This window comes from Ambystoma mexicanum, chromosome 10 (genome assembly GCF_040938575.1).
Source record: "Ambystoma mexicanum isolate Mex_15411 chromosome 10, UKY_AmexF1_1, whole genome shotgun sequence".
In the NCBI taxonomy this organism is placed as follows: domain Eukaryota; kingdom Metazoa; phylum Chordata; class Amphibia; order Caudata; family Ambystomatidae; genus Ambystoma; species Ambystoma mexicanum.
The window spans coordinates 793,685,006-793,706,467 of record NC_090932.1 but is presented as its reverse complement, the minus strand read 5'-3'; the positions used below and the strand labels follow the sequence as shown (position 1 = coordinate 793,706,467).

At 47.8% G+C, this 21,462-nt stretch overlaps 1 protein-coding gene across 2 annotated transcripts in view; it reads right to left on the bottom strand.

Moving 5' to 3' along the window:
* Window positions 1-21,462, bottom strand: part of MFSD1 (major facilitator superfamily domain containing 1) — a 499,977-nt gene that overhangs the window by 128,077 nt on the left and 350,438 nt on the right. The gene's annotated exons all lie outside the window — the stretch shown is intronic.

The window sequence follows — 21,462 nt, the reverse complement described above, 5'->3', positions numbered from 1 at the left end:
CTTGTTTGCTTCAACCATGGGAACATTGTTTTTTAGGTTTTACCATATTGTATGGAGACTTTTTCTCCATATCTCTTAACCCCTTACGTGCCAAGGGAAAAGGACAAGGTATCTCGTCCTTGGAATTCCCTCCAGGGTGCCAAGGAGGAGATAGCTTGTCCTTTTTGGCACTCTGTTTTGAGCGATACCTGCAAAGCAGGGATCGCTCAAAACAGTAATCAAACCCCTTGGCTATGTGAGAGGGAGGTGCCCCCTCACTGCCAGGGGGCTGGATTACCTTCAGTTTCACGTCGGCGTGCGTAAAGCACGCCGACATGAAAGTAATTTTCACCGCAGCAGCCATTTCGGGCTGCTGCGGTGAAAATAGAAGGTGAGTCTCCACCTTTCTCCCCCTCAATCTCTGGCTGTATTTCAAGCCGGAGATCGAGGGAGGTGTCATTGGAAATGGGAGAATGCACCAATGCCCACTATACACCAGGGATGTCTTTGAATGCGGGGGAGAGGTTGGGGCTGCTTCCAGTAAGCAGCCCTCGCCCCCCCAGCCCCCAAAGCATGGGGGCACATGTGTAAAACCCTGGACGGCCAGCAGTGAAGGGGGCAAAAAAATAAAAAGGAGATCAGCGGTGATTGGGGGGGCCTTGGGTTGCGGTTGGGGATGGGTAGGGGGGACGGGATTTTTTCCCTCCTGAAATGGTGGTGGCCCTCCCCCTCCCACACCAAGTGGAAAGAGGGGCACCCCTTGTAGCCCTCCCTGGGGGCAGATTTATGCCCCCAGGCAGGAGTAGATGAGGTGGCCCCCATCCAATTGGGGGGTGGGGAGGAGGGCCACCAGGAATAAGTGGGCAGGCCCCCCAAAGGATGGGGCCTGCAGGTTAGGCTCCCCCTGGGGGCAGATGGCTCATCTGCCCCCAGGGAAGGGGGCAAAACAAACAAAAACAAAAAATAAAAGGGAATTTCGGGTGGGGGGCCACTAGCCAACAGGGATTTATTTTACAGAAAAGGGGGGTGGCCCTCACCCCAAGGGGAAATGGGGACTCCCCTTGTAGCCCTCCCTGGGGGCAGATATCTGCTCCTAGGAAGGGGCATCTGATCCCAGAGAGGCTCGCATGAGATGACCCCCATGCATTTGGTGTGGGGGGGGGGGTAGAGGATCACCCCCATTGCATTAGAAAATTACCTGGCAGTTTACAGTGCCCCTCAGCCCGCCCTAAGGTGTAGTGTACAATTTTCAATGTTTTTCTTTGTTTACAAAACTTGCCTTGGCGCAGAGGCACACATTGGTGTGCCAATCTGGCCTCAGGGTGCCCAAATCTTACTGCCCCACCCACCGGGGGGCCTGTCCCACAATTTTTGGGGGCCCTCTCCCCCCGCCCCAAATGGAGTGGGGGTGTATTTCACACAGCCATTTGTAGGAGGCCCAGGGAGGCCTGCATGAGGTGCCCCCGCCACCCATTTGGGGTGAGGGGGGAGAGGGCTCCCAAAAATCATGGGGCAGTAAGGTTTGGGCACCCTGGGGCCAGATTGGCACACCAATGTGCCCCTCTGTGCCAAGGGGAGTTGGGTTACCAAAGGAAAAACGTGAAAATGGTGGAATGCTTTTTAGGGAGGGCTGTGGGGCACCCCCCAAAGGGACGGGGAATTTTCTAATGGGATGGGGCATTGACTCCCTTCCCCCCACCAGCAATGGAGTGGGTGCCATGTCATGCAGCCCTCCCTGGCGGCAGATATCTTCTCCTAGGAACGGACACCTGAGCCCAGGGAGGAGTGCTGGACAGCCCCCCTATCTGACCCCGGGGAGGGCTACATGAGATACGCCACCACTCCAATTGGGGTGGGGGTAGAGAGGTGCACCCCCTTTCACATTAGAAAATTCCCCAGCGGTGTAGGGAGCCCCTAAGCCCCCGCTAAAGGGCAGCCTGCCATTTTGAATTATTTTCTTTGTTTACTAAACCTGCCTTGGCACAGAGGGGCACATTGGTGTGCCAATCTGGACCCGGGTGCCCAAACCTTACTGCCCCACCATTTTTGGGGGCATGTTTGAAAATTATTTGTTTTTGTTTTTTTTACAGAGGTCTGACTTGCGTGAAGCCGGCCAGAATTTATTACCCAGAATCCCCGACAAAGTGAGAATTGTTTTTTTTCCCACACCAAACATGACACTTTGTCGGGGATTGTGGCTAATAAATTCTGAGCTTCTTCGCACAAGTCAGACCTCAGTGCATTTCCACGGGTGTCCTCTTTTCAGAAATGCATGGTGTTCCGAGTTTTCCTTGGTGGCTTGGACACCCTATGCCCAAATCTGTATGGTGCGCACATTAGTCAAAATCCTGCAATCCTGCTGTGTGAAGAGTTGGGGTTACCAGCGTTTTAGGCTTTCCCCTTGGCGCCCAGGTAGGTGCACCCACACATGTGCGGTACCGTTTTCATTGGGACACCTGTGGGAATGCGGGTCGGTAGGCCATGTGTTGTTGGCGGCGTGTTTCGGTGGGTGAGCTGAGTGAAATGTGCACATTTCGGACTTTGCGGGAGTGTCTGTAATAAATTCTGGGCCGGTTTGCGCAAATGATACCTCTGCAGATTCCCACGGGAGTCCACTTTTCGGAAATGGATTGGGTTCCCTGTTTTCCTTGGTGGCTTGGACACCCGAGGCCCATATCTGTATGATGTGCCCGTCTGGAAAAATCATGAAATTCGGATGTCTGAAAAGACTTTGGGTTAGGGGTGTGTTCAGCTTTCCCCTTGGCGCCCAGGTAGGTGCATACACACATGTGAGGTACCGTTTTATTCGGTATACATGTGCGAACGCGGGAAGGTATGACATTTGTTGTGTTTTTGTGGTTTTCATAACGTTTTGACCCATTTCCCGGTGCCCTTTGTCACACAACCCTTCCATTTCCCAAATGTGACCTACATTTAGTCGCTGCTTTAGGCACCATACACTTTTGTAACCTGCACAAGTCACCTACCCTTGAAAAGGTCTGCCTGTGCTCTTTCAAAAAATGTATGCTTGCCGTTCCTCACCATATTGGTTTTCCCGATTTACACATGCTAAGTGCGTCTGTTCGGACCGTGAGCATAAAACTCCTGTGTACCATGGCTCAGTGTTTGGCTTGTGGTATTGCTTGTTTTGTAAAACACTACAAAAAATGTGTGCTTTCCTAACTGCAGGAGTTGGGGGGAATGTAGCGGAGCATTGCTTTTCTCAAAATTCATAGAAGCCATTGCGGTATCAAGCCAACCATGTCCAGCACATACCTTTTTTTTCAGTCATTTTCCCGCTTTTCCCCCAATCTATGGCATTTTCCTCTACCTAGTTGTTGCCCGACCTACGCAAATCACCCCTTCCTAAACTTGGGATTTTGTCTACTTTTCAGAAATATATGCCTTTCTGTCCTCCAATTCAGCTTTCTTACCCTTTTCTTCCATGTCGTCCATGCATGTCCAATTGGCCAAAATCGCCTACCTCTCACAAAACGGTTGATAACCACATCAAAATAATGTTTTTTCGTTTCCACTCAACCTGTTCTTGAAAGCCAGGAAATTGGGGAATTCAGCACAGCAAACCATTTGTTCCTAGCTCTTACAAAGAAAAAACCTGCAGCTTCTTTGTACATCATTTTATTCGCATTTTTTGAAAAAACACAAAACTTCTGCCCTTTTTGGTTATTTTCTCTCACCTTCCTACAGTAACCTAGGATTCCTGGGTGGGGTTACAACCGCGTACATGTGGGAAAAAAAGGAGCCAAATGTGGCCGAGATATCTCATGTAACAAAAAAGTTACAAGGCATTGATTGGCCACATACCGAAATCACCAAAAAAAGCCTTGGCACTGGGGGGAAATACCCATGGCACTTAAGGGGTTAAAGGCATCTGTGTTTCACATTTGGGCACACAGCACCCGATGTGCAGTGTTGCTGGGGAGGGACCCTTTGGGTTCTCCTTTAATATTCTTTAATTTTCCTTGAAAACTACTGTTCTTAAGTAAAGAGGGATACTTTTTATCCTTCCTAAACTTTATCTTAAGAGAGATCAACACACCCCACCTTATATGGACTGCCGAGGGGATGCCTACTATGCCCTTTCTCTCTGCTCCTGTAACAGTGACAACCCTGTAGTTATGGCTGGTGGAAGTGGACTTGTTCTACCGACTTTGGTGCAATTTTCGACTGCAGGCTGTATTCACAGCTGCGGTTATGCACAAGAGGGTTACCTATGTTCCAACATGGAGGCTCCTTTCTTTTTTGCCATTTCTTGTGTGGTTGTCCTATCTTGGCCCTCATACCATCCTGGGATGGGGGGGTCTGAATGCAAGTTTGTCTTCGGCAGGAACCCTTTGTGTAGCCCGCCAAGGCTCCAGTGTATCTATGAGGAGAGGGAGCAGGGGGAGGAGCCAGAAACGCCCCTGTCCTTTATCTGCTGATGTGCCTGAATGGAACCAGTTCCCACCCCTTTCTGTAAACTGCAGGGAGAGGTAGCAGAGGAATGAATGGGAAATCTTGATAAAAGGTGAGGTTCCTGAGGCAAAAGGCAAGTTGACCACTGGAATAGACGGTCTGAAGCAGAAGACTGTTAGGCAAGAATTGAGACTACACAACCCTTGTCCTCTCGGTATTCGGTAACCCACCTATTGGTGTATGTCTTGACTACACAAGTTGGTAGTGTGACTGAGCAGCCAGACTTCTCAGCTGTAGCATCCACATTCAGAAATACAAGTATCCAAATAACGCTTACACTCAAGGTTTTCTAGTAAAATAATTATTTACTTAACCATCAGTTTTAAATAAACATTCTTTAAAAAGGGCAATGTGTAACAATAAAAATACATTTCACAATACGTTCGCAGAATCAAGTCAAAGCAAGTAGATACTCTTTAGATATGCTTCATACACACTTCCTACACCCTGAGGTGACTTCACTAACTAAGACAGTATTGGCATTTATATATCACTTTTGAACTTGGTAAATTCTGAGGTTGGTAGAAAGGAAAGATTAAAGAAAGGAAAAAAGGTTACATGGGTTCTCAGAGCATGTGAGCGCTTTTAAAATCTCCCAATGAAGTCTAGATAAAAACCTTTCCCAGCAATATTAGTTAAAAACCAAGGCATCACCTATGAGGGACAGTCAGAAACAATGTCAATGGAGTAGAAGAGTCGGCAGGGAGCCAGGACGGCCAAAGTCAACTGGGGCAAAGTCTATGGAGCCGAGGCACTTCTTAGATAGTGTAAGGGTGTCCCTAATTACGCGCACACCAGAATAAATACACCCCTCCTGGAAAATAAGGCCAAGAGTCTATCTTGTAAGGATAACAAGTTTAATCTTACAAAAATGAGGATGGTAGTAAAGGACACTGCTGCCTGAACAGTCTTCCCCTGTCCCTCTTCCGTTCCTTCCTGCCAAAGTGGTGCCAGGCAGAAGTTTATATAGGCCTGTCTTGCTGTAGTGGAGTCACTGGATACAGGTCATGGCTTCATCCCAATCAATCCTCCTTCCATAATAGGGATGCTTCAAAACCACTACCTAGTTACTTCACTGGCAAGAGTCCAAAAGATAAGTATAACAAGTCTTTTGAACAGTTCTCTAACTTCGTTCCTTTCCTTCCTTAGATGATGGCCGGCGTCCGGGGATGGCGGCGTGCTGCTGAGATGAGTAGCGCTGAAGGTGCATGAGAGTGCGATGCACCCCTTTCGTATTTGCATTGAACTGAGTTCTTTTTCTGTGTCTTTTAGGTGCCGCAACGTTTTTAGCGTGGATGCGGGTTATGAAGAACAAATGCAGTGGGTAAGCGATGTATGCAGCGCCTCTAGATATTTCCACGCTAACCTGAAGTGTCTTTTCCCTCTTGCAGATGGATGAGAAGTTCCGCAGACAGAGTTCCCCCAGAGCGGCTGGGATTCAGGTAAGCGTTTGAAGCTCATAAAGTATTTAAAAATAAGCAAAGATTTGCAGAATGCTTACTAATGCCTTTTTTCTGTTCTTTTCCTTTCTCCTTAGGAAGCGGCGTGCCGGGATGGGAATGACACCGCCGAAGATCCCACAGAACAGAAGGAGCGATGACTGATGGGCAGAAGCGCTGCAAGGTAAGGCTGTTCCTAACGGTGTTCTTGTTCTTGCAGGAGCTGAGCGCAGAAGACAGATGCAGGCCTACTGGAGACCGATCCGAACACGGTGAGTGTCATGCTGCAGGTGCAGAAAACGCAAAGCACGTTTCTCAGCCTGGGTGTGGCTTAAATAGTCTCTGGGTATCCCAGGTGCCTCTGGGCTGAACCACACCCAAAAGACTAGACTGCACATGCAGTTCTGGGAACCGAAATATGTGGGGGCATCCATCTTGTCCCCATCAATGCACTACAAGTCCAATCCCCAATGTTATCCTATGGGAGTGAGTGAGTCCGGTGCCACAAGCGCCAAGTCTGACTCCAAGTGGGTCTTTGGAGGGATGGAGAGGCCCTTGAGGGCCATGTAGGTGATCGTGGCCTGGCTCCAACCTGACATCTTGGAGGGCTGGGGACATGAGGGGCAGGAATCATGACATCTGCAGGCTTTTACAAACCTTGAGGCCTAGCCCCAGAAAAATCTAAACATGCACTCATTCTACCCATATTTCACTCCTCCTGGTAATGTTATCCGGGCCCTATAGGTCCCCCCACACTTAATACTTGTAAACTGTCCCATTCTGCATTTTGTCACACAGAACATGCAAATCCCTATTCTTAGCCTGCATGGACCCTTGACGGACAGTAGACGGCTGGTGAGTCACTTCATGTGCTCTGCCAGTGCTAGCCTTAGTGGTGAACACTGTGGAAGCGCCTGCGGTCCATTTTTAACACAAGCCACATTCCTTCTGCGAAGGAGCTCGACTCTTCCATAGTACATTTTTCCAATGACTAAGATCTGACATTACAAATCTAACCAGCTAATAGTTAATGTGCTGTATATTTAAACAATAACTGTCTTCTTCAGTGCCTGCCCATGTCTTGTATGTGATTATCCCCCCCTAGTCCATTATAGCATCTAAAAGACGTCTTGCCTAATTCTAAAGCACTTGGGGGTATGGGAGGACCCTGGGTCCGTCCCACCATTTCCCCCCCTTTTGTTACTTGTACAGTAACAAACTCATCCCCACCCGACACATCTACAACACCAAAAATGTCAGTTTGAGTTTTGCTGTTCATTTCCTGGCAAGGTGTTTTTGATCCCTCAATTGATACCATAATCTTTGCACTATTGTGAACTATACTGACACAACATAGGAGCCTCAACTGGCACGTGCAGAAGAGGACCAAGAAGAATACGATAACAGGCACCAGTATTTTTACTGCTGCACCCAGCCATGATGGGACCCAATCAAAGGCAAGCGATAGCCAATCAATGTTCTGAACACCTTTTTTCTTCATTTGAACACCTAGATTGAGCACCGCCTCGATGACGTGGGATAGTGACCCATTCTCAGCATCCTCCGGGAGTACTTAAGTGCAGCAGCTGCTTCCCAACTTTTTACACACTCCTCCTTCTATGGCTGTTAGCAAATCCAGCATGTAGAGGTTTTGCATCGTCATGAGTCTCAATGCACAGAGCTCTACTTTGATGGCATTGAACCCATTCTCTGTGTTATTGGCCAGCTGGACTAGCTCCCATTGGATGATTTGAACCCATTTGGCGTTAGCAGCTGCTTGTACCCCAGGAGCCTGAAAAGAAAGTCTCTGCTGAGCTAAAAAGTCAATAATCATCAGATATTCCTCTGTGCAGTGTGGAAGAGTCTTTTGAGATATAGTTTGATCTCTTCTTTCTTCTCAGCTGTTGAAATCACTCTTTCTGGCAGCATACGAAATTCCTGTGTGATCTGAAAGTTTCTTTCCGCTTGTTTAGGTGCTGTAGTGGTTGTTGGCATCTTGACAGTCATTTCTTTTCCCTTGAGGTTTTCTCCCGGGATTCATTGCAGTACTGAGTGGAGGGTGGCCAGTGAACGGGAGGTGCAAGTAGGCTTGTCAGCCACAAACCCAGTAGTAATTCATCACTGCTGCCGTACCTTTCATCATATCAGGAATCACAAGAGTGTGGTTGCACTGTGTGTTGCGCCAACAGGAACTGTTGCTTCATTGCTAAAACAAAGTTCACAGTCCATGTCTCTATGTATTCGCACTGGCTTCTCCATTGTTGCAATCCATGTCAGCCTTGTGATGTATTGGGACTATATTTACGCACACATAGTCTCTACTTGGGCTATTGTTTCTTTGCTTTACTCGATCAGTCCATCTGCCGGGCACGTCACTGTGGTGCCCTGCCATTTGTCGTTGACATGTTATGTTATGTTATTTTGCACTTATATAGCGCCTTATATACCATTGGTATGGTCTGAAGGCGCTGGTAGGTTGAACGCCCTTGGGAACCGAAGTTCAGATCAGTAGAGAGAGTAGAGAGAGTCAAAGAGGTGCGTGTGAGCACCTGATATGTGTGCAGCTCGTGCGGTATTCGTGTGATAGCTGCTTCTTAGCGATAGGTGTGGTGGTTGAGAGATCAGGAGAATGTGTTCGTTCTGGCAGGATTTATCCAGAACGGATGTGGCTGCGTTAGGCCTGAGGAGAACGCCTGGCTGGGGGGTGTGAAACCAGCAGTGTTTACTTAGAGTGATGTGGAGTAAGCGGCCGAAGTTGGTATGAGAACAGTTATACCGAATGGTGTCATAGTATCTCTCCGTTCTAGTTGAGTGGTGATGTAAAGGAGAGAGTAAGCGTGGTGGTGTGATAGGATGGGTTATATGCTCTTTCGAAACGTTCTCTGCATTCCAGATTGTACTATATACGCTCCAGATACTTTGTTTATTTTCTAAATCCACACATAGGTTATTGGGTACACTTCTAAATGCAACTTTCTCAGAGAGGATATTGTGCACAACTTCTAAATATACACATAGGCTATTGGGCACAGCTTCTAAATGCAACTTCTAAATGTGAGTGACCTCTCAAGGAAAAATATGGTTCTTGTAGACACTTGCTGTATTTCGTACTGCCATTGCATAGCACTGGGTCTAGATCAATGCTCAACTGCACGCTGTGTGCATGGAATGTGTCCTTTATCCTACATTGTGCACGATGTACCAGGTATTGTGCCTCTATAATTGGGACTGGACGTGGAACTAAAACCTTAGGAGCCCCTGACGCATGCAGGATGAGTGCACACACGTAACAGCTTTCATTCATCACATTTATTCCTGCAATTCGCATATCGGAGTACCAGCTTTTAGATGATTCTGAGTGCTGAATGTCAGTAATGGCATCAAAGCCTCAAACCCTTATATAAATCATATGTCATTCGTACTTCATTTTATTTGTCCAAGAAAACCTGTAGGGGTGGCCAGCAAAAAGTCAGACATTGTTTGATTCTTTTTTATCATAGACATATTCATACTAACATCCTTTATATGCAACTGTCTGTCCCGCCCTTTATATGGCCACCCCATATAGCAACCATACCATCAAACTCCAACAACCATGACCAGTTTCGTGCACAACAATATAATACCAAAAAAGAATACATAATTCCTAGAACCAATTACATTTATTTTCACATTATCCCTACATAACAGAGGTTTGAACACGGTCAGGCATCCTTGCTTACCATTGGAGAGGAGAAAAACATTGAGAGGGAGAGAGAGAGGAGGGGGACAGGGGTGAAACAGAAGGTGAAAAAGAGGGGGGGAGAGAGTAGGGGAGAGAGAGGGGAAAGAGAGAGGGGAGACGCTTTTCACCCCAGGGCCAACTGGGTTCTAGACCATCAAAAATTGAAAAATATTTTTTTTAAAAGATCAAAAATAAAACAATAAAAATGAAAAAAGGAAAAGAAAAAAGAAAAAAAATCAGGTGTGTGCCACTACACACCACCCTGGCACGGATCCTTTACTAAAAGTCTTCTTCAATTATGTCCTTACTCTGTCTATTGAGCTTTGCCTTGTCTCAGGTGCTCTTCGGACATCCGAGAGATGAACAAGTTATTTACCAAACTGGTAACGTTCTTTCGATGGGATGTTCCTCCGACGTAGTCCACATCTATGACATGCAATGTTCATTGCTGTGCACTTCGAAAAACTTTCCGGCAGAGGGCGTTTTGCGTCGAGCCGATGTCCCTCGAGGGCCTCCGTCGAGGGTTGACGTCACTGGATGTTATATATAGGACACACAGCACCCTCAGAACGTGTGGCACCAGTCTCCTGCCAGTATAACTGCCTACAGCCTTGCAGAAATGGAAGCTGTAATCACAGAGGAAATTCTCCAGAGGGGCAGGCTGAGAGGGCGATGTGGAATAAGTCAGAGGAACATCCCATCGAAAGAACGTTACCAGTTTAGTAATTAACTTGTTCTTTGAAAGGATTGTGACCTCCGACGTATTCCACATCTATGACAGACTCCCAAAGCAGTACCAGACTATGGAGGAGGGAATTAATTTAGAATGTGAAATTTAGATTACCCAATCAAATGGCTGAATAGAGGACCGCCTTACCAAAGGTCAAATCCTGCCCATGGATGGAATCCAGGGAATAGTGTTTAACAGTATGGACAGAAGCCCATGTGGCTGCTTCACAAATATTCCGAATAGGAACTCCCCTTTGTAGAGCAGTGGAGGCAGCAACACCCCTAGTAGAGTGAGCCCGTAAGCCTAATGGAGGGTCCTTCCCCACCAAACGGTAGCACTCTGTGATAGTGTGGATAATCCATCTGGACAAGGTCCGTTTGGAAAAGGCCTGACCCAAGTGGTGTCCAGCATAACCTACAAAGAGCTGATCATAACACTCTGACCCGGGACATCCGTGAAATATAAACGCTCAAAGCTCTCCTAGGATCCAACCTATGTAGCCTCTCCTCTTCCTTACCAGGATGCGGAGGAGGATAACATGCCGGAAGAATTACCTTCTAGTTCAAATGAATTTCAGACACAAACTTCGGAAGAAAAGAAGGTTGCACCCGCAGGACAACCCTGTCCTTATGGAAAACAGTAAAGGGTGGCTTGGCAGAAAGTGCCTGCAATTCACTCACTCTGCGTGCGGAAGTAACCGCAACCAAAAACAGTCTTGAAAGACAACAGTCTCAAAGGACAAGAGTGTAAGGGTTCTAACGGAACTCCCATCAGAAACTTTAAAATCAAATTCAAATCTCAACCCGGCACCTGGAAAGGGGACTGTGGAAACACATTAGTCAGTCATTTCAGAAACTGTGAAATCAAAGGAATCTTAAAGTAAGAACACTCCTCAGACAAGCGCTTAAATATGGACAGTGCCACCAGGTAACCCTTAATGGTACCCACTTGAAGGCCCTTGTGGGCTAAAGAAAGCAGAAAAGACAACACCAGAGGAATGGAACATTGCAAAGGATCCACATTCTGTCCCCTGCACCAGTCGCAGAAATTCCGCCAACGGTACAGGGATTTTGTTGCGGGCCGCCTGGCTGAAAGCAACACCTCCATCACGTCATCCGGGAGGTCCCAATCCTTGTATCTCAACCTTTCAGATACCAAGCATGAAGGTTGAGAGACCTAACCTCTGGATGGAGAACCTGACCGCCCCCCTCCCGTGAGAGCAGATCTTCTCAGGAGAGAAGATGGTGTGGAGGGCAGATGGACATGTCGAGAAGGTCTCGGTACCACGCTCTCCTGGCCCAATCCGGAACAAATAGGATCATGCGGGAACCGAACCCCCGTAACCTCTGCAACACCTGAGGAATGACAGGGACTGGAGGAAACGTGTACAGCAGTGGGAATGACCACTCCACTATGAATGTGTCCCCTAAGGCTCCTCTCGGGGGAAATTCCTGCGAGCAGAATCTCTTGCACTTTCGGTGACACTGGTGGCGAAGAGATCTACTTGAGGGGTTCCCCAAAGGGCCAAGATCTCCGAAAGGACTTCCTGAGCCAACTCCCACTCATGAGAGACCGTGCTCTGCATGCTCAGTGTGTCCGCTGCAGCGTTTTAGTTTCCGGACAGATGAACTGCCGAGATCGAGATTTCCTGTTCGATGGCCCAGAACCAGAGCTGCATCGCCTCGCTACACAACGGGAGTGCCCCTGCCCCCCTTTTTGTTGAGGTAATGCACGGCCACTGTGTTGTCCGTCATAATCAGGACAGTCTTCCTAGCCCCCGCACAGATGGCAGAAAAGCCTTCAGGGCCAGCCTGATGGTTCTCAGCTCTAACAGACTGATGTGGAGTCTGGACTCCGACGGAGACCAACGGCCGCTGCCCGTCAACTCGTTAGCATGAGTGCCCCATCCTGTGAGGGAAGCATCCGTCACAATCATCACCTCCGGCCATGGTTGCCAAAACAGTTCCCCCTTCATCAGATTTCCTTCGTCTGCCCACCACAGAAGATCCTGGGTGACCAAGAGCGGAATCTGAACAGGATCCAACATCATGCCGGAGAACTGCGACCACTGCATATTGAGAGCCCACTGCAGGGATCTCATCCGCAGTCTAGCCTCTGACACCAAAAGAATGCAGGACGCCATGAGGCCGAGCAACCTTAAGAATTCGAAAGCCGGGAGACTCTGGGCACGTTGCAACTTGTCCACCATCTGCAGAATGTGATGAGCCCTCACCTGGGGAGGCTAACACTGCCCCAGGGACGTGTCTAGCACTGCTCCGATGTATTGGAGCCACTGGAAAGGTGTCAAATGCGACTTCTTTACATTCAGGGAGAAGCCCAGCTGGTGAAGGGAATAATAGGTGTTGAGATGATCCAGGGCTTGCTCGGGAGAACACGCCCTGATCAGCCTATCGTCCAGGTAGGGGTAGATGTGAATCCCCCTCTCCTGAAGTGCGCTGCCACAACCACCATCAGCTTGGTGAAGACCCTCAGGCGGAGGTCAATCCGAATGGCAGGACCCGAAACTAAAAGTGCCACGAACCTCAGGTACTTCATTTGCTTGGGATGAATTGGCACATGAAAGTAAGCATCCTTGAGGTCCAGAGACACCAACCAATCCTGAAGTTAAAGGGCCGGGAGGACTTGAGAAAGAGTGACCATCTTGAACTTGTCCTTCCTGAGAAGCTTGTTCAACCAACGCAAGTCCATGATGGGTCTCAATCCCCCATCTTTCTTTGGGATCAAAAAATAAGAGTACTACCAACCATTTTTCCTCTCCGCTAAAGGCAACAGTTCCATGGCGCCCTTTGCCAGCAGGGATAGGATTTCCGGCGCAAGGAGCAGATCTAGACGTTTCCAAGAGAACTTCCCCGGTGGATTGTCGTGAGGCCGCTGAAGGAAGGGAAGGCATTAGCTGTGGGCTATGATATCCAGAACCCACGCATCTGAAGTAATGGCACGCCATTCTCCAAGAGGCTGCGCAAGTCTGCCCCCAACCGGCGAACCATGGGACATGGCCTCATGAATGATGTGGAGCGGCTGCGGCAGTGCCTGAAGGCAAAGAGGCAACTGCCCGAGCGGCTTTGGAAGCTCGAGTTCCCCGACCACCATGGGTACTCTTTAGGAGGAGTAGGAACGAAAGGAACCCCTCCTCCATTGCTGTCGCCTAGAACGAAAAGGCGTAGGTTGACGTACTGCAGCGCTCAAAGACTTCGCTGCAGCTTTGGAGGTCTGCAACCTCTCAAGGCTCTCGTCAGCCTTGCAGCCAAATAAATGAACACCATCAAAGAGCATGTTCAGAAGACAGGCTTACACATCAAGAGCAAACCCCGAATTCCGCAACCACGCACACCTGCGTAGTACGGTGCTCGCAGCCATGGACCGGCTGATACAGTCTGTGGTGTCCAAACCGACTGAAGGGATTCACACATAGCAACCTTGCCGTCTCGCATGAGGGCTAGGAAGCCATCCCTTCCCTCGGGAATATGCTCAGCTGCCAAGGAAGCACAGTTCCACAGAGTGTGTGTAAACCTTGCCAAGGCACATGTGGAGTTGACAGCTTTCAGTGCCATGCTCCCTGAGGCAAAGACCTTCCAAGCCCATCAGTCGAAGCGCTTGTCGTCCCTATCAGGAAGGATGGTAGGGTAGGCCTGCTGCCTCGAGGTGGCTGTAGCCGCCTGAACCACCAAACTCTCAGGAGAGGGGCGAGTAGACAAATAGCTGGGGTCGCTAACAGATGGGCGGTACTTCTTCGACAAATTCTTACTGACCGCTGGAAGAGATTCTGGGGTCTGCCAAGCCGATGGCACCCTTTTTTGCAACGTAAGATGAAAGGGCAATACCGGGTCAGAGAGGGGTCCTTGGTCCAAGATGTCAGTAAGGTTATCCTGAATAAAATTCTCAGGAAGACTGGACCAGCCTAGGTATTCAGAGACCCTAGAGATGAGCCGCCTGTAGGAAGAGTCTGCATGTGCCCCCGGCTCAGGACTACCAAAGTACTTCCGGAGAAGTATCCAGGCCACTGGCATCATGGAGGGTCTGCCCCCACGGTCACCCAACAATCCCGGAGCCTCATCCTGAGAAACCGGTTCTTCAAAGTCTGACCTTTCCTCTTCTTCAAAAATGTCAGCCAGAGGTCTGGAAAACCCAGCCAAAGGGACAGAAGAGGGTCTAGGGCCCAGTACAGTCCTCCCAGACTTAGAGGTAGCCTTCCTGGGCCGATCCACCTCCTCAGGGAACTCCCCAGAGACAACACGACCAAAAATCGCTGAAGGCGCCGAGGGCCTCGATGCCGAGAACATCAGCTTTGAGACCACTGAGGGCTTCGACCCCACAACCTTCGTTGTGGGAATCGACGCCGAGACCTTCGCCGTCTACGCCGCTACTGGCGTGGGCTGATGAGTCCAACTGGCCTGGCGCCAAACGAGTGGACACCAGCATCGATACCTCCACAGGCCGCAACGGTCTTGCTGGGGACAAGGACCGAGACCTGGACGCATGTCTCTAGCGACTGCTCTTGTCCGCATGGGAGAATAAGGGCTCTCGGCGCGAGCCAGAGCCCGAAGGCGTGCGAGCCGCGGTTTGAGAGCATTCTCTGCCAGCTTCGTGAGAAGGTGCAACAGGAACTCTGCCTTGCGACTGGAAATCGCAATCATTTGTTCTTTAAAAGCCGCCCACTCCTCCGGAGTTGAGGACTTCGTGTGACATGCTATCTTACGCACAGCACCATCCTCCGAAGAGGAAGGGTAAGGCGATTGGTGCCAGCACTTCTGAGAGTGCCGCGAGAACGAGGAATGGTGGGAACCACTCTGGGACCGGGAACCCCGAGCCTTCTCCCAACACGGAGAGTTGCCCCTCGAGTCGTCGGTGGAAACCGTAGACTTCAATCCGGGCTAACAGGACTTCGAGGACTTTGAGGGCCCCCTACCTACCACGAGCTTCCCCTTCCTTTCATGCAAGGCCTTGGCTGTTAGAGACTGGCATTTCGAGTAGTTATCAGTTTTGTGCGACTCACCCAGACACCATAAAAAAATACGGTGCGGGTCGGTCAATGACATCTTGGAATTGCAGTCCCGGCAAGTCTTGAAGCCGGACCTTGGAGTCAAGAGGGGTCGAAGAAATAGACATCATAAAGGTTGATGAACACATGAGGGGCGCCGAGTTTCACTACGGTATACACGTTCGCTGTAGGAAAAAACAGAACTGAGGCAACAGGCACAGTGCGTCCTATATATAACATCCGGTGACGTCGACATTGATGTGCATCTGACATTTTCCTCTCAGGGGACATGGGGGTCTGCATGCGCTTGCCTGTGACTTTCATTTGGTGTCAAATCGAGGTCCTTACTAGGCTGTGTGCATTAACTGAAGAGGGCCAAGGGCAAACAGTGTAACCAGTTTTTCTTCAACATGGAACACAATTTTGACAGTTTACTCTTCAAAAGCCTATTGATCCTCTCCACAACGCCATTAGCATGAGGGTGGTAAATTGAGCACATTCGATGTTTTATGCCCAATAGTGCTGTGACATGCTAAAATAGCGCATTAAAGAAATGTGTGCCATTATCTGATCTCAATACTTTGCACGCGCCCCATCGTGGAAATACCTGTCTGACCAATAACCGTGCTGCACACTTCACGTCTGGGTGTGCACATGCCCCTGCCTCCACCCACCTTGAAAAGGGGCAAACCACCACAATAAGGTACCAATATCCATTGCACCTTTCCCCCATATTTGCATAATCTATTTGCAGTTCACGGACCAGCCCCCTAGGGCGAGGTAATGTACCTCTTAATGTCCCTAATGTCATCCATGTGCTGAAACATTGGCATGCGAGTGTATTGGTTTTCCGAAATGCTCTGCTGGAGGTTTGGTATGAACCAGTCCCTCCTGAATATCTGCCACAATATGTTGTTTGGAGCTGTGGGAGGGGAAATGTAGTTGCTCAAATGCCACAGAGTAATTCTTTGTAATTCTCTCCTGCTGCCTCAATAAATCAGTGGGAGACTGTTTGCATCCCCTCTGCAACCATAGTTCCTTTTCCTCCTCAGGCGCCTTCCCTTGCAATTCTATAATCTGTGATATTGGCAATGCTGTGTATGGAACTGTGGTCTTGCTTTCTACAGGGGTGGTCACTATACACTCTGTTAACATTGTATTTGGGAGATAGGCTGTCAAGTTGGCCGCCTGGTCTACAGCCACGTTGCCCTTAGCATTAGTAGGGGCAGCGCATTTGACAACTGCCACAGTGAGGGCCATGATAAGGCTTCAATCAGTTCTTCCAACAGCCTTGCATGCTGCACTGCAGAGCCATCTGTCCTCCAAAACCCTCTCCTCTTGAAACTGAGAGACCTGCATGCACTATTGTCATGACATATGCAGAGTGAGTAGATGGTGACACACTGCCCTTCAGAGGCTCTCAATGCCTCAATGAGAGCGACAAGTTCCGCTGCCTGAGCTGAATAATGCATAGGTAATCTTTTTATGATCAGAACTTCATGCTCCCCCCTTTATTGCGCACCACTGCTGCCCCTGTATGCCCCCGTCCCACATCCTGGTCAATTGTTGATGACCTATCAACATATAGTACCTCTCCTTCTGTCTAGCTTTAGATTTACCCTCGTATGTAGCACAATCACGCGTTTTCAGGTTATCATCAGTGGATGCCTCTGTCAAAAATGTGGTGGAATTCACCGTCCTATATGAATATGAGGTTTCGATATTATAATCTTGTATGCCGAGGATCTCAGTTGTCAAGGAAATTTTAGACCTTTCCAAAAAAGGCGAATAGTGAATGTTCTACAAACAAGGTAACAGAGCACCCCATGACAATCGTGGAACTTTTCTCTATTGTAAATGCAGCCGCTGCGAGTGCTTTCTCACATGTGAACTGTCCCTTCATGACTGAGTCAAGCTTCCCACTATAATAAGCCAATGGCTTGTGGCCCATTGTGCTCTTTTGGGTCAATACTGCTGTCATGAGCCGTCCATCAGAGTGGGAAAATAAATAAAACTCTGGTGTATAATCCGGAGTTGCTAAAACAGGGGCTGTACAAATAGCTTATTTCAAGTCGTCAAACTGTCCGTTCATTTCTTCAGTCCATTCCAATGTACACATTTTTTGTCTTCTGTCCCTCTGAGACTTTGTAACAGCGGCCTTGTGTAGGCTGCGTACTCTTAGGATTCATGCCCTACAATAATTACATAAACTCAAAAATTGCTGCATTTCCTTGACAGTACTGGGCCTAGGGGTGGCGCATATTGCAGCTGCCCTATCCGGTAATATTTTTTTTCCTGTTTGCGTAAATAAGTTGCCCCAAGTATAGTACCTCCTGTTGGCGGTGTTGTAGCTTCTTTTTATCTGTCTTATACCCTTTGTGAGCCAGCAATTGCAATATTGCAACAGAATCCCTCCTGCACTGATGTTCATTTTCACTACATACCAGCAGATCATCCACATACTGGATGATTGTGCTAGGCACCTGAATATTTCCCAAGTCGGCATGATGAAGTACTCTATTAAAAATACTTGGACTTTCACAGTACCCTTGAGGCAATCTCGCGTGCTCGAAGCGCCGTTGACCATGTGTAAACGCAGTGAGATACCATGAATCAGGGTGGAGTGGGATTGAGAAGAAAGCATTCTTCAGATCCACCACTGTGAAGTACGTCGCTGTCTTGGGAATGCTGCATAGGATTGTCGCCGGATTTGGAACGGAAACTCCTTCTGCACCACATCATTAAGAGGACGTAGACCCTGGATCATCCTCCAACTACATCCTGTTGATTTCTTGACTGGGTATATGGCCGTATTACACAGGGACGTGGCTGGCACAATGATCCCTTGCTCTATTAGAGCCTGAATAGTGCCTTTTATCTCTTCCTCCGCTTCCCTTGACAACTGGTACTGCCGCACCCTCAGGAGTACTGCTCCTGACTTGGGGTCGCATCTCAGTAACCCAACATAATGTGGATTAACAGTCCATAATTGTGCTGGCACATATCGCATGTCTGCCTCAAAAAATAAAGACAGGGTCACCACTGCCATCGGGGGCACTGTTCCTATATTACACCATGATCTCACAGGGGATGCAGATATCCAAAATAATTTCCCCATTTTACTCACTATCCTCAAATAACTCATCAGTCATTTCCTTCAATTGAACTGTCGGGTCTACACATAGTACTGCGCGCCACTGGCACCCATCCTGGTATGTTCCAATCAAGACTACTCTTATCTGACACGACTAGTCGTTGCAAATCTAATGACAATATTGTCCCTGCCACATCTCGGGTGGCACCATGGGTCGGAAAATAAAATCTGTGGGCACTCGGCAACATTTTACCGCAATTTGGAATCCATAGACCAATATGTCTGGGACCACAGGAACCCCACGGACTACTGACTCCCTTGCCATTGCATTGATTATTACTAGTGCTCGAGATACACACATGCCTGGAGTGGAAACACACTACCCCTTGATCTGTGAATGATATAGTTACATTTAGTTTACTGAGCAGATCCCTACCCAACAAGTTAACAGGGGAAATCTCTCAATATAACAAGGGGGCTCATACTACCTCCCCTTCCACTTCTATCCAGATTCTCAGTGTATGGAACCATAGAAATAGCCCCAAAAAGTTCCCCTCCATAATGCATGATTTAGGTGAACCTGAATCTACCATAAATATAAATTGCTTGTTTCCTATTTCTGTCTCCACCAAGGGCTCCTCTGCAGGGTGTGCGGTTGTCGATAGGATTGGACACGCAAGTGCTCTCTGTGACCTGTCCTAATCAAAATATGCATTTGTTCCAGGGAATGAAAAAGGGCCACCCCTGCCATTCTAACTCCTTGAACAGGGTGCCTGTTCCCCCTGCCATCTGGTTGAACTGTTTTATCACCCTGCTACGGTGGTTGCCCACGTTGCTCATGCCTGTTAGCCCCATAAGGGAACGGATGTACACCCCCTGGCCCAAATTGTGGGTGTCCCATTCCTTGAGGCCCTTGGAATCCCTGCCCTGAAGTGATGGCCCATAATGAAATCCCATCCCAGTTCCTGCATTCCCTTGCAAAATGCCCCCCCATCTCCAGCAATACCAGCACTGTGATGTTCCCAATCCTCTGCAGAGGGCCCTATTCCTCTCAAAGCCTCCTGCTCTTTCTCCTCAAAATCCTCCTCTTCCCCTTGGTGCTCCTTCATACTGCCACTGTTGGTTGGGGTACTGTCCCCCCTCACCCCATTGTCCCTGTCCTTCGCCACATAGTGCTGTAATTGTGGCATTCACCCCATAGTGCCGCTCTTTCCCCCTGAGCTAGTGACATAACTGGTGCTTGAACAACAACCTTATTTAGTTCCTTTTCCACTAGTTTTGCCTCGTTTTTGCTGCTTCTGGGCGGTCTCACTGTCCCACTCCTTGATTCTTTTACAATGGGGACTATTATAATTTGTATCTCCGCCCACCCTTTGGCTTCAACTCCCACAATTGTACCTAGTGCCTTCTGGGCCTCTCTTGGCAATCCCCTCTTTATGATAAAATAGAAAAATGGTACCGAGTAGTCCCATTGACCTCCTGTCTCAACTCTCCACATTTCCTGTAACTTCAGAATAAACCTAACTGTATCCTCATCATCACCCATCGTGCACTGCATTAAAGAATGTAAGTCAGGGATATATGGGGACATATTTCATATGGTATCTCATACCCTTGCCCTTACATCATTAAAGGCTGCTCCATCATGTTCATTATCTGCAAGACTTATCCCAGGGCACCCAGCCCTTGCCCATATGTCCCCAGCTTGGTCCCCAACTATGGCGACCAGTAAACTCTTAAGGTCTCCTAGTGCTAAAGCTACACCTGCTGTTTGTTTTTCAAATTCATAGATCCATTTACTGGCTCTGGCTGTAAGCTGGGGGAGAGCGTTAATCAAATGATTTTTGTCCATTTGAGGCCATGGCACATACTGCGTTATCACTATTCCTTTATGTATAAAAGGCATCTGCATGTCTACTTTGCTTTCCATCCCTTTTTTAGTATTCTTCTGAACTTGTATTACCACCATTAAATCTGGTCTATTCTTTGGTCTATCCCTTCTCATTGCCTATTGTGGCAGGGATGGATTTCTTGTCGTCTCCTCCTCCTACCCCTCTTCCTCCTGCTCCTCCTGCTCCTCCTCCTGCCCTTGATCGCTTTCTTGCCGTCTCTTCATTATTTCTGACACCTTGATCTTCTCATTCATTTTCCCTTGCTTGTTCGACTTCTTGTCCCAGGACCGTCCATAACCTCTCCCCATCATCTTTTTCGACACAAACATTACTTATTGCCCCTGGGTTGAGTCTAACCAAAAAAATCTCTACTTTTTTTTTTCCTCTTTATTTGCATTTGGTTCAATTACATAAAAACACTCATGTAAAAACCTTTACAAAATCTTAAAATCATACAATTCAATCAAATCCTATTAAGCTCTAATTCATTCTCAATATAATTACAAAAGCTTACTAGTTCATAAATTAATGATTTGTGTGATCCTTGCATCATTCTACACCATAATATTTCGAGGCAATCATCAAATTCAGCATTTACAAATGTCATAAATTGTAGTGTCCTTATTTTTTTAAAATGCGGACAATACAATATTAGATGTTTCAAAGTTTCATAAGGTTCATTACATTCGTTGAAACGACAACCCACATACCCGTTTGATTCAATCACTTTCTAATACTTAATTCTCTCTCTTGTATGATAGAGATTGAATCTAAAACGAATGTATGCCTTTCGAGTGCGTTGGCAAGGAAATAGAGTAATATGTTTGTATCGAGGAGTACGATGTTTCAAGTATGTTCCGTATTCCTTGTACAAACTATAACTCTTAATTAGGTCAATAGTTACGCACCAATCCATTTAAAAAAACTTTTTTTTAGCAAAACACGGGCGATGTTGTACATCTTCAATAGTGATGTTAACATTAACATTAACATTGTTGCATTTTTAATTGATAAACGGAAAGGGATTTAGGTAATTGGGCGCCCAACATTTTATTCATATCTATATACAATGAATTAGGAGGTGGATAATGGATCTTAAAGTTAGACAATTGTCTCCATTTCCAACGAG